Raw genomic sequence first — 12,825 nt, 5'->3', positions numbered from 1 at the left:
ACGAGATCAAACAAATCCATATAAATCGGGGTAGCTGTCTTATGCCACGCCCCTATCAGATTACAGGAAGGGGGTCTCTGTGGGGCAATTGGTTAGCGAGTTCAGCTGTTAACTGAAAGGATGGTGGTTCAAGCCCACCCAGGGACGCATCTGCTTTTATAGAAGCGGTAGTTTGATCTTGAAAACCAATCTTCTTTCTGTGAACATAGGGAAGGGTTGGAACGCCATATGGTGAAACTCATGGAGCAAGCAGGCAACGAAATAGACAGCATTATACACCTGTTCTTTCAAGTAGTCCCTAGTTATCTATTTTTAATTAGAAAAATCCAGCAGGAGACTTTAAGAACCCTGTGTATTGACAAGCTTTATTTGTAAATGTAATATGCAAAACCAGATCAAACAAATCCATGTAAATCGGGGTAGCTGTCTTAGGCCACTCCCCTATCAGACAAAAGTAAGGCGTCTCTGTGGCGCAATTGGTTAGCGCGTTCGGCTGTTAACCGAAAGGATGGTGGTTCAAGCCCACCCAGGGACGCATGTGCTTTCATGACATAGGTAGTCTGATTTTGAAAACCAATCTTCTTTCTGTGAACAGAGGGAAGGGTTGGAAAACTGTATGATGAAACTCACGGAACAAGCAGGCAACGAAATAGACAGCATTATACACCTGTTCTTTCAAGAAGTCCTTAGTTATCTATTTTTAATTAGAAAAATCCAGTAGGAGACTTTAACAAGCTTCTGCATTGACAAGCTTTATTTGTAAATGCAATATGCAAAACGAGATCAAACAAATCCATATAAATCGGGGTAGCTGTCTTAGGCCACGCCCCTATCAGATTACAGGAAGGGGGTCTCTGTGGGGCAATTGGTTAGCGAGTTCAGCTGTTAACTGAAAGGATGGTGGTTCAAGCCCACCCAGGGACGCATCTGCTTTTATAGAAGCGGTAGTTTGATCTTGAAAACCAATCTTCTTTCTGTGAACATAGGGAAGGGTTGGAACGCCATATGGTGAAACTCATGGAGCAAGCAGGCAACGAAATAGACAGCATTATACACCTGTTCTTTCAAGAAGTCCCTAGTTATCTATTTTTAATTAGAAAAATCCAGCAGGAGACTTTAAGAACCCTGTGTATTGACAAGCTTTATTTGTAAATGTAATATGCAAAACCAGATCAAACAAATCCATGTAAATCGGGGTAGCTGTCTTAGGCCACGCCCCTATCAGATTACAGGAAGGGGGTCTCTGTGGGGCAATTGGTTAGCGAGTTCAGCTGTTAACTGAAAGGATGGTGGTTCAAGCCCACCCAGGGACGCATCTGCTTTTATAGAAGCGGTAGTTTGATCTTGAAAACCAATCTTCTTTCTGTGAACATAGGGAAGGGTTGGAACGCCATATGGTGAAACTCATGGAGCAAGCAGGCAACGAAATAGACAGCATTATACACCTGTTCTTTCAAGAAGTCCTTAGTTATCTATTTTTAATTAGAATAAGCCAGCAGGAGACATTAATAGCCTTCTGTTTTGACAAGCTTTGTTTGAAAATGCAATATGCAAAACGAGATCAAACAAATCCATATAAATCAGGGTAGCTGTCTTAGGCCACTCCCCTATCAGACAAAAGTAAGGGTTTTCTGTGGCGCAATTGGTTAGCGCATTCGGCTGTTAACCGAAAGGATGGTGGTTCAAGCCCACCCAGGGACGCATGTGCTTTCATGACATAGGTAGTCTGATCTTGAAAACCAATCTTCTTTCTGTGAACAGAGGGAAGGGTTGGAAAACAAGATCAAACAAATACATATAAATCGGGGTAGCTGTTTTAGGCCACGCCCCTATCAGATTACAGGAAGTGGATCTCTGTGGCACAATTGGTTAGCGCGTTCGGCTGTTAACCGAAAGGATGGTGGTTCAAGCCCACCCAGGGACGCATGTGCTTTTATAGAATAGTTAGTTTGATCTTGAAAACTAATCTTCTTTCTGTGAACATAGGGAAGGGTTGGAAAAACATGATGAAACTCATGGAACAACAAGGCAGCGAAATAGACAGCATTTCACACCTGTTCTTTCAAGAAGTCCTTAGTTATCTATTTTTAATTAGAAAAATCCAGCAGGACACGTTAAGAAGCTTCTGTATTGACAAGCTTTTATTTAAAATGCAATTTGCAAACGAGATCAAACAAATCCATATAAATCGGGGTAGCTGTCTTAGGCCACGCCCCTATCAGATTACAGGAAGTGGGTCTCTGTGGGGCAATTGGTTAGCGAGTTCGGCTGTTAACCGAAAGGATGGTGGTTCAAGCCCACCCAGGGACGCATGTGCTTTCATGACATAGGTAGTCTGATCTTGCAAACCAATCTTCTTTCTGTGAACAGAGGGAAGGGTTGGAAAACAAGATCAAACAAATACATATAAATCGGGGTAGCTGTCTTAGGCCACGCCCCTATCAGATTACAGGAAGTGGGTCTCTGTGGGGCAATTGGTTAGCGAGTTCAGCTGTTAACTGAAAGGATGGTGGTTCAAACATATGATGAAACTCATGGAACAACAAGGCAGCGAAATAGACAGCATTTCACACCTGTTCTTACAAGAAGTCCTTAGTTATCTATTTTTAATTAGAAAAATCCAGCAGGAGACTTTAAGAACCCTGTGTATTGACAAGCTTTATTTGTAAATGTAATATGCAAAACCAGATCAAAGAAATCCATGTAAATCGGGGTAGCTGTCTTAGGCCACTCCCCTATCAGACAAAAGTAAGGGGTCTCTGTGGCGCAATTGGTTAGCGAGTTCGGCTGTTAACCGAAAGGATGGTGGTTCAAGCCCACCCAGGGACGCGTGTGCTTTTATAGAATAGTTAGTTTGATCTTGCAAACCAATCTTCTTTCTGTGAACAGAGGGAAGGGTTGGAAAACAAGATCAAACAAATACATATAAATCGGGGTAGCTGTCTTAGGCCACGCCCCTATCAGATTACAGGAAGTGGGTCTCTGTGGCGCAATTGGTTAGCGTGTTCGGCTGTTAACCGAAAGGATGGTGGTTCAAGCCCACCCAGGGACGCGTGTGCTTTTATAGAATAGTTAGTTTGATCTTGAAAACCAATCTTCTTTCTGTGAACAGAGGGAAGGGTTGGAAAACTGTATGATGAAACTCACGCGTTCGGCTGTTAACCGAAAGGATGGTGGTTCAAGCCCACCCAGGGACGCATGTGCTTTCATGACATAGGTAGTCTGATCTTGAAAACTAATCTTCTTTCTGTGAACATAGGGAAGGGTTGGAAAAACATATGATGAAACTCATGGAACAACAAGGCAGCGAAATAGACAGCATTTCACACCTGTTCTTTCAAGAAGACCTTAGTTATCTATTTTTAATTAGAAAAATCCAGCAGGACACTTTAAGAAGCTTCTGTATTGACAAGCTTTGATTGAAAATGCAATATGCAAAACGAGATCAAACAAATCCATATAAATCGGGGTAGCTGTCTTAGGCCACTCCCCTATCAGACAAAAGTAAGGGGTCTCTGTGGCGCAATTGGTTAGCGCGTTCGGCTGTTAACCAAAAGGATGGTGGTTCAAGCCCACCCAGGGACGCATGTGCTTTCATGACATAGGTAGTCTGATCTTGTAAACCAATCTTCTTTCTGTGAACAGAGGGAAGGGTTGGAAAACAAGATCAAACAAATACATATAAATCGGGGTAGCTGTCTTAGGTCACGCCCCTATCAGATTACAGGAAGTGGGTCTCTGTGGCGCAATTGGTTAGCGCGTTCGGCTGTTAACCGAAAGGATGGTGGTTCAAGCCCACCCAGGGACGCATGTGCTTTTATAGAATAGTTAGTTTGATCTTGAAAACTAATCTTCTTTCTGTGAACATAGGGAAGGGTTGGAAAAACATATGATGAAACTCATGGAACAACAAGGCAGCGAAATAGACAGCATTTCACACCTGTTCTTTCAAGAAGACCTTAGTTATCTATTTTTAATTAGAAAAATCCAGCAGGACACTTTAAGAAGCTTCTGTATTGACAAGCTTTGATTGAAAATGCAATATGCAAAACGAGATCAAACAAATCCATATAAATCGGGGTAGCTGTCTTAGGCCACTCCCCTATCAGACAAAAGTAAGGGGTCTCTGTGGCGCAATTGGTTAGCGCGTTCGGCTGTTAACCAAAAGGATGGTGGTTCAAGCCCACCCAGGGACGCATGTGCTTTCATGACATAGGTAGTCTGATCTTGTAAACCAATCTTCTTTCTGTGAACAGAGGGAAGGGTTGGAAAACAAGATCAAACAAATACATATAAATCGGGGTAGCTGTCTTAGGTCACGCCCCTATCAGATTACAGGAAGTGGGTCTCTGTGGCGCAATTGGTTAGCGCGTTCGGCTGTTAACCGAAAGGATGGTGGTTCAAGCCCACCCAGGGACGCATGTGCTTTTATAGAATAGTTAGTTTGATCTTGAAAACTAATCTTCTTTCTGTGAACATAGGGAAGGGTTGGAAAAACATATGATGAAACTCATGGAACAACAAGGCAGCTAAATAGACAGCCTTTTACACCTGTTCTTTCAAGAAGTCCTTAGTTATCTATTTTTAATTAGAAAAATCCAGTAGGAGACTTTAACAAGCTTCTGCATTGACAAGCTTTATTTGTAAATGCAATATGCAAAACGAGATCAAACAAATCCATATAAATTGGGGTAGCTGTCTTAGGCCACGCCCCTATCAGATTACAGGAAGGGGGTCTCTGTGGGGCAATTGGTTAGCGAGTTCAGCTGTTAACTGAAAGGATGGTGGTTCAAGCCCACCCAGGGACGCATCTGCTTTTATAGAAGCGGTAGTTTGATCTTGAAAACCAATCTTCTTTCTGTGAACATAGGGAAGGGTTGGAACGCCATATGGTGAAACTCATGGAGCAAGCAGGCAACGAAATAGACAGCATTATACACCTGTTCTTTCAAGAAGTCCCTAGTTATCTATTTTTAATTAGAAAAATCCAGCAGGAGACTTTAAGAACCCTGTGTATTGACAAGCTTTATTTGTAAATGTAATATGCAAAACCAGATCAAACAAATCCATGTAAATCGGGGTAGCTGTCTTAGGCCACTCCCCTATCAGACAAAAGTAAGGCGTCTCTGTGGCGCAATTGGTTAGCGCGTTCGGCTGTTAACCGAAAGGATGGTGGTTCAAGCCCACCCAGGGACGCATGTGCTTTCATGACATAGGTAGTCTGATTTTGAAAACCAATCTTCTTTCTGTGAACAGAGGGAAGGGTTGGAAAACTGTATGATGAAACTCACGGAACAAGCAGGCAACGAAATAGACAGCATTATACACCTGTTCTTTCAAGAAGTCCTTAGTTATCTATTTTTAATTAGAAAAATCCAGCAGGAGACTTTAAGAACCCTGTGTATTGACAAGCTTTATTTGTAAATGTAATATGCAAAACCAGATCAAACAAATCCATGTAAATCGGGGTAGCTGTCTTAGGCCACGCCCCTATCAGATTACAGGAAGGGGGTCTCTGTGGGGCAATTGGTTAGCGAGTTCAGCTGTTAACTGAAAGGATGGTGGTTCAAGCCCACCCAGGGACGCATCTGCTTTTATAGAAGCGGTAGTTTGATCTTGAAAACCAATCTTCTTTCTGTGAACATAGGGAAGGGTTGGAACGCCATATGGTGAAACTCATGGAGCAAGCAGGCAACGAAATAGACAGCATTATACACCTGTTCTTTCAAGAAGTCCTTAGTTATCTATTTTTAATTAGAATAAGCCAGCAGGAGACATTAATAGCCTTCTGTTTTGACAAGCTTTGTTTGAAAATGCAATATGCAAAACGAGATCAAACAAATCCATATAAATCAGGGTAGCTGTCTTAGGCCACTCCCCTATCAGACAAAAGTAAGGGTTTTCTGTGGCGCAATTGGTTAGCGCATTCGGCTGTTAACCGAAAGGATGGTGGTTCAAGCCCACCCAGGGACGCATGTGCTTTCATGACATAGGTAGTCTGATCTTGAAAACCAATCTTCTTTCTGTGAACAGAGGGAAGGGTTGGAAAACAAGATCAAACAAATACATATAAATCGGGGTAGCTGTTTTAGGCCACGCCCCTATCAGATTACAGGAAGTGGGTCTCTGTGGCACAAATGGTTAGCGCGTTCGGCTGTTAACCGAAAGGATGGTGGTTCAAGCCCACCCAGGGACGCATGTGCTTTTATAGAATAGTTAGTTTGATCTTGAAAACTAATCTTCTTTCTGTGAACATAGGGAAGGGTTGGAAAAACATGATGAAACTCATGGAACAACAAGGCAGCGAAATAGACAGCATTTCACACCTGTTCTTTCAAGAAGTCCTTAGTTATCTATTTTTAATTAGAAAAATCCAGCAGGACACGTTAAGAAGCTTCTGTATTGACAAGCTTTTATTTAAAATGCAATTTGCAAACGAGATCAAACAAATCCATATAAATCGGGGTAGCTGTCTTAGGCCACGCCCCTATCAGATTACAGGAAGTGGGTCTCTGTGGGGCATTTGGTTAGCGAGTTCAGCTGTTAACTGAAAGGATGGTGGTTCAAGCCCACCCAGGGACGCATCTGCTTTTATAGAAGCGGTAGTTTGATCTTGAAAACCAATCTTCTTTCTGTGAACATAGGGAAGGGTTGGAAAAACATATGATGAAACTCATGGAACAACAAGGCAGCGAAATAGACAGCATTTCACACCTGTTCTTTCAAGAAGTCCTTAGTTATCTATTTTTAATTAGAAAAATCCAGCAGGAGACTTTAAGAACCCTGTGTATTGACAAGCTTTATTTGTAAATGTAATATGCAAAACCAGATCAAAGAAATCCATGTAAATCGGGGTAGCTGTCTTAGGCCACTCCCCTATCAGACAAAAGTAAGGGGTCTCTGTGGCGCAATTGGTTAGCGAGTTCGGCTGTTAACCGAAAGGATGGTGGTTCAAGCCCACCCAGGGACGCATGTGCTTTCATGACATAGGTAGTCTGATCTTGCAAACCAATCTTCTTTCTGTGAACAGAGGGAAGGGTTGGAAAACAAGATCAAACAAATACATATAAATCGGGGTAGCTGTCTTAGGCCACGCCCCTATCAGATTACAGGAAGTGGGTCTCTGTGGCGCAATTGGTTAGCGTGTTCGGCTGTTAACCGAAAGGATGGTGGTTCAAGCCCACCCAGGGACGCGTGTGCTTTTATAGAATAGTTAGTTTGATCTTGAAAACTAATCTTCTTTCTGTGAACATAGGGAAGGGTTGGAAAAACATATGATGAAACTCATGGAACAACAAGGCAGCGAAATAGACAGCATTTTACACCTGTTCTTTCAAGAAGTCCATAGTTATCTATTTTTAATTAGAAAAATCCAGCAGGACACTTTAAGAAGCTTCTGTATTGACAAGCTTTGATTTAAAATGCAATATGCAAAACGAGATCAAACAAATCCATATAAATCGGGGTAGCTGTCTTAGGCCACTCCCCTATCAGACAAAAGTAAGGGGTCTCTGTGGCGCAATTGGTTAGCGCGTTCGGCTGTTAACCGAAAGGATGGTGGTTCAAGCCCACCCAGGGACGCATGTGCTTTTATAGAATAGTTAGTTTGATCTTGAAAACTAATCTTCTTTCTTTGAACATAGTGAAGGGTTGGAAAAACATATGATGAAACTCATGGAACAACAAGGCAGCTAAATAGACAGCCTTTTACACCTGTTCTTTCAAGAAGTCCTTAGTTATCTATTTTTAATTAGAAAAATCCAGTAGGAGACTTTAACAAGCTTCTGCATTGACAAGCTTTATTTGTAAATGCAATATGCAAAACGAGATCAAACAAATCAATATAAATCGGGGTAGCTGTCTTAGGCCACGCCCCTATCAGATTACAGGAAGGGGGTCTCTGTGGGGCAATTGGTTAGCGAGTTCAGCTGTTAACTGAAAGGATGGTGGTTCAAGCCCACCCAGGGACGCATCTGCTTTTATAGAAGCGGTAGTTTGATCTTGAAAACCAATCTTCTTTCTGTGAACATAGGGAAGGGTTGGAAAAACATATGATGAAACTCATGGAACAACAAGGCAGCGAAATAGACAGCATTTCACACCTGTTCTTTCAAGAAGTCCTTAGTTATCTATTTTTAATTAGAAAAATCCAGCAGGACACGTTAAGAAGCTTCTGTATTGACAAGCTTTTATTTAAAATGCAATATGCAAAACGAGATCAAACAAATCCATATAAATCGGGGTAGCTGTCTTAGGCCACCCCCCTATCAGACAAAAGTAAGGGGTCTCTGTGGCGCAAATGGTTAGGATGGTGGTTCAAGCCCACCTAGGGACGCATGTGCTTTCATGACATAAGTAGTCTGATTTTGAAAACCATTCTTCTTTCTGTGAACAGAGGGAAGGGTTGGAAAACTGTATGATGAAACTCACGGAACAAGCAGGCAACGAAATAGACAGCATTATACACCTGTTCTTTCAAGAAGTCCTTAGTTATCTATTTTTAATTAGAAAAATCCAGTAGGAGACTTTAACAAGCTTCTGCATTGACAAGCTTTATTTGTAAATGCAATATGCAAAACGAGATCAAACAAATCCATATAAATCGGGGTAGCTGTCTTAGGCCACGCCCCTATCAGATTACAGGAAGGGGGTCTCTGTGGGGCAATTGGTTAGCGAGTTCAGCTGTTAACTGAAAGGATGGTGGTTCAAGCCCACCCAGGGACGCATCTGCTTTTATAGAAGCGGTAGTTTGATCTTGAAAACCAATCTTCTTTCTGTGAACATAGGGAAGGGTTGGAATGCCATATGGTGAAACTCATGGAGCAAGCAGGCAACGAAATAGACAGCATTATACACCTGTTCTTTCAAGAAGTCCCTAGTTATCTATTTTTAATTAGAAAAATCCAGCAGGAGACTTTAAGAACCCTGTGTATTGACAAGCTTTATTTGTAAATGTAATATGCAAAACCAGATCAAACAAATCCATGTAAATCGGGGTAGCTGTCTTAGGCCACTCCCCTATCAGACAAAAGTAAGGTGCTCTGTGGCGCAATTGGTTAGCGCGTTCGGCTGTTAACCGAAAGGATGGTGGTTCAAGCCCACCCAGGGACGCATGTGCTTTCATGACATAGGTAGTCTGATTTTGAAAACCAATCTTCTTTCTGTGAACAGAGGGAAGGGTTGGAAAACTGTATGATGAAACTCACGGAACAAGCAGGCAACGAAATAGACAGCATTATACACCTGTTCTTTCAAGAAGTCCTTAGTTATCTATTTTTAATTAGAAAAATCCAGCAGGAGACTTTAAGAACCCTGTGTATTGACAAGCTTTATTTGTAAATGTAATATGCAAAACCAGATCAAACAAATCCATGTAAATCGGGGTAGCTGTCTTAGGCCACGCCCCTATCAGATTACAGGAAGGGGGTCTCTGTGGGGCAATTGGTTAGCGAGTTCAGCTGTTAACTGAAAGGATGGTGGTTCAAGCCCACCCAGGGACGCATCTGCTTTTATAGAAGCGGTAGTTTGATCTTGAAAACCAATCTTCTTTCTGTGAACATAGGGAAGGGTTGGAACGCCATATGGTGAAACTCATGGAGCAAGCAGGCAACGAAATAGACAGCATTATACACCTGTTCTTTCAAGAAGTCCTTAGTTATCTATTTTTAATTAGAATAAGCCAGCAGGAGACATTAATAGCCTTCTGTTTTGACAAGCTTTGTTTGAAAATGCAATATGCAAAACGAGATCAAACAAATCCATATAAATCAGGGTAGCTGTCTTAGGCCACTCCCCTATCAGACAAAAGTAAGGGTTTTCTGTGGCGCAATTGGTTAGCGCATTCGGCTGTTAACCGAAAGGATGGTGGTTCAAGCCCACCCAGGGACGCATGTGCTTTCATGACATAGGTAGTCTGATCTTGAAAACCAATCTTCTTTCTGTGAACAGAGGGAAGGGTTGGAAAACAAGATCAAACAAATACATATAAATCGGGGTAGCTGTTTTAGGCCACGCCCCTATCAGATTACAGGAAGTGGGTCTCTGTGGCACAAATGGTTAGCGCGTTCGGCTGTTAACCGAAAGGATGGTGGTTCAAGCCCACCCAGGGACGCATGTGCTTTTATAGAATAGTTAGTTTGATCTTGAAAACTAATCTTCTTTCTGTGAACATAGGGAAGGGTTGGAAAAACATGATGAAACTCATGGAACAACAAGGCAGCGAAATAGACAGCATTTCACACCTGTTCTTTCAAGAAGTCCTTAGTTATCTATTTTTAATTAGAAAAATCCAGCAGGACACGTTAAGAAGCTTCTGTATTGACAAGCTTTTATTTAAAATGCAATTTGCAAACGAGATCAAACAAATCCATATAAATCGGGGTAGCTGTCTTAGGCCACGCCCCTATCAGATTACAGGAAGTGGGTCTCTGTGGGGCATTTGGTTAGCGAGTTCAGCTGTTAACTGAAAGGATGGTGGTTCAAGCCCACCCAGGGACGCATCTGCTTTTATAGAAGCGGTAGTTTGATCTTGAAAACCAATCTTCTTTCTGTGAACATAGGGAAGGGTTGGAAAAACATATGATGAAACTCATGGAACAACAAGGCAGCGAAATAGACAGCATTTCACACCTGTTCTTTCAAGAAGTCCTTAGTTATCTATTTTTAATTAGAAAAATCCAGCAGGAGACTTTAAGAACCCTGTGTATTGACAAGCTTTATTTGTAAATGTAATATGCAAAACCAGATCAAAGAAATCCATGTAAATCGGGGTAGCTGTCTTAGGCCACTCCCCTATCAGACAAAAGTAAGGGGTCTCTGTGGCGCAATTGGTTAGCGAGTTCGGCTGTTAACCGAAAGGATGGTGGTTCAAGCCCACCCAGGGACGCATGTGCTTTCATGACATAGGTAGTCTGATCTTGCAAACCAATCTTCTTTCTGTGAACAGAGGGAAGGGTTGGAAAACAAGATCAAACAAATACATATAAATCGGGGTAGCTGTCTTAGGCCACGCCCCTATCAGATTACAGGAAGTGGGTCTCTGTGGCGCAATTGGTTAGCGTGTTCGGCTGTTAACCGAAAGGATGGTGGTTCAAGCCCACCCAGGGACGCGTGTGCTTTTATAGAATAGTTAGTTTGATCTTGAAAACTAATCTTCTTTCTGTGAACATAGGGAAGGGTTGGAAAAACATATGATGAAACTCATGGAACAACAAGGCAGCGAAATAGACAGCATTTTACACCTGTTCTTTCAAGAAGTCCATAGTTATCTATTTTTAATTAGAAAAATCCAGCAGGACACTTTAAGAAGCTTCTGTATTGACAAGCTTTGATTTAAAATGCAATATGCAAAACGAGATCAAACAAATCCATATAAATCGGGGTAGCTGTCTTAGGCCACTCCCCTATCAGACAAAAGTAAGGGGTCTCTGTGGCGCAATTGGTTAGCGCGTTCGGCTGTTAACCGAAAGGATGGTGGTTCAAGCCCACCCAGGGACGCATGTGCTTTTATAGAATAGTTAGTTTGATCTTGAAAACTAATCTTCTTTCTTTGAACATAGGGAAGGGTTGGAAAAACATATGATGAAACTCATGGAACAACAAGGCAGCTAAATAGACAGCCTTTTACACCTGTTCTTTCAAGAAGTCCTTAGTTATCTATTTTTAATTAGAAAAATCCAGTAGGAGACTTTAACAAGCTTCTGCATTGACAAGCTTTATTTGTAAATGCAATATGCAAAACGAGATCAAACAAATCAATATAAATCGGGGTAGCTGTCTTAGGCCACGCCCCTATCAGATTACAGGAAGGGGGTCTCTGTGGGGCAATTGGTTAGCGAGTTCAGCTGTTAACTGAAAGGATGGTGGTTCAAGCCCACCCAGGGACGCATCTGCTTTTATAGAAGCGGTAGTTTGATCTTGAAAACCAATCTTCTTTCTGTGAACATAGGGAAGGGTTGGAAAAACATATGATGAAACTCATGGAACAACAAGGCAGCGAAATAGACAGCATTTCACACCTGTTCTTTCAAGAAGTCCTTAGTTATCTATTTTTAATTAGAAAAATCCAGCAGGACACGTTAAGAAGCTTCTGTATTGACAAGCTTTTATTTAAAATGCAATATGCAAAACGAGATCAAACAAATCCATATAAATCGGGGTAGCTGTCTTAGGCCACCCCCCTATCAGACAAAAGTAAGGGGTCTCTGTGGCGCAATTGGTTAGGATGGTGGTTCAAGCCCACCTAGGGACGCATGTGCTTTCATGACATAAGTAGTCTGATTTTGAAAACCATTCTTCTTTCTGTGAACAGAGGGAAGGGTTGGAAAACTGTATGATGAAACTCACGGAACAAGCAGGCAACGAAATAGACAGCATTATACACCTGTTCTTTCAAGAAGTCCTTAGTTATCTATTTTTAATTAGAAAAATCCAGTAGGAGACTTTAACAAGCTTCTGCATTGACAAGCTTTATTTGTAAATGCAATATGCAAAACGAGATCAAACAAATCCATATAAATCGGGGTAGCTGTCTTAGGCCACGCCCCTATCAGATTACAGGAAGGGGGTCTCTGTGGGGCAATTGGTTAGCGAGTTCAGCTGTTAACTGAAAGGATGGTGGTTCAAGCCCACCCAGGGACGCATCTGCTTTTATAGAAGCGGTAGTTTGATCTTGAAAACCAATCTTCTTTCTGTGAACATAGGGAAGGGTTGGAATGCCATATGGTGAAACTCATGGAGCAAGCAGGCAACGAAATAGACAGCATTATACACCTGTTCTTTCAAGAAGTCCCTAGTTATCTATTTTTAATTAGAAAAATCCAGCAG

The 12,825-nt window shown here is 41.9% G+C and overlaps 9 non-coding genes across 9 annotated transcripts; all 9 read left to right on the top strand.

Annotated features, from left to right (window-relative positions):
* Positions 1–461: 461 nt before the first annotated feature.
* On the top strand, positions 462–535 carry trnan-guu (transfer RNA asparagine (anticodon GUU)). The gene has a single exon. It is a non-coding gene; the product is annotated as a tRNA-Asn (tRNA).
* A 2,443-nt stretch (positions 536–2,978) lies between these two features.
* trnan-guu (transfer RNA asparagine (anticodon GUU)) lies at positions 2,979–3,052 on the top strand. Its single transcript has one exon. It is a non-coding gene; the product is annotated as a tRNA-Asn (tRNA).
* Positions 3,053–3,734: 682 nt separating this feature from the next.
* On the top strand, positions 3,735–3,808 carry trnan-guu (transfer RNA asparagine (anticodon GUU)). Its single transcript has one exon. It is a non-coding gene; the product is annotated as a tRNA-Asn (tRNA).
* Positions 3,809–4,345: 537 nt separating this feature from the next.
* Positions 4,346–4,419, top strand: trnan-guu (transfer RNA asparagine (anticodon GUU)). Its single transcript has one exon. It is a non-coding gene; the product is annotated as a tRNA-Asn (tRNA).
* A 703-nt stretch (positions 4,420–5,122) lies between these two features.
* On the top strand, positions 5,123–5,196 carry trnan-guu (transfer RNA asparagine (anticodon GUU)). The gene has a single exon. It is a non-coding gene; the product is annotated as a tRNA-Asn (tRNA).
* A 1,923-nt stretch (positions 5,197–7,119) lies between these two features.
* trnan-guu (transfer RNA asparagine (anticodon GUU)) lies at positions 7,120–7,193 on the top strand. Its single transcript has one exon. It is a non-coding gene; the product is annotated as a tRNA-Asn (tRNA).
* Positions 7,194–7,507: 314 nt separating this feature from the next.
* trnan-guu (transfer RNA asparagine (anticodon GUU)) lies at positions 7,508–7,581 on the top strand. The gene has a single exon. It is a non-coding gene; the product is annotated as a tRNA-Asn (tRNA).
* A 3,453-nt stretch (positions 7,582–11,034) lies between these two features.
* Positions 11,035–11,108, top strand: trnan-guu (transfer RNA asparagine (anticodon GUU)). Its single transcript has one exon. It is a non-coding gene; the product is annotated as a tRNA-Asn (tRNA).
* A 314-nt stretch (positions 11,109–11,422) lies between these two features.
* Positions 11,423–11,496, top strand: trnan-guu (transfer RNA asparagine (anticodon GUU)). The gene has a single exon. It is a non-coding gene; the product is annotated as a tRNA-Asn (tRNA).
* Positions 11,497–12,825: the final 1,329 nt, after the last annotated feature.

The sequence above is a fragment of the Limanda limanda genome, chromosome 10 (genome assembly GCF_963576545.1).
Source record: "Limanda limanda chromosome 10, fLimLim1.1, whole genome shotgun sequence".
Lineage (NCBI taxonomy): Eukaryota > Metazoa > Chordata > Actinopteri > Pleuronectiformes > Pleuronectidae > Limanda > Limanda limanda.
This window is presented reverse-complemented; position numbering and strand designations above follow the sequence as displayed.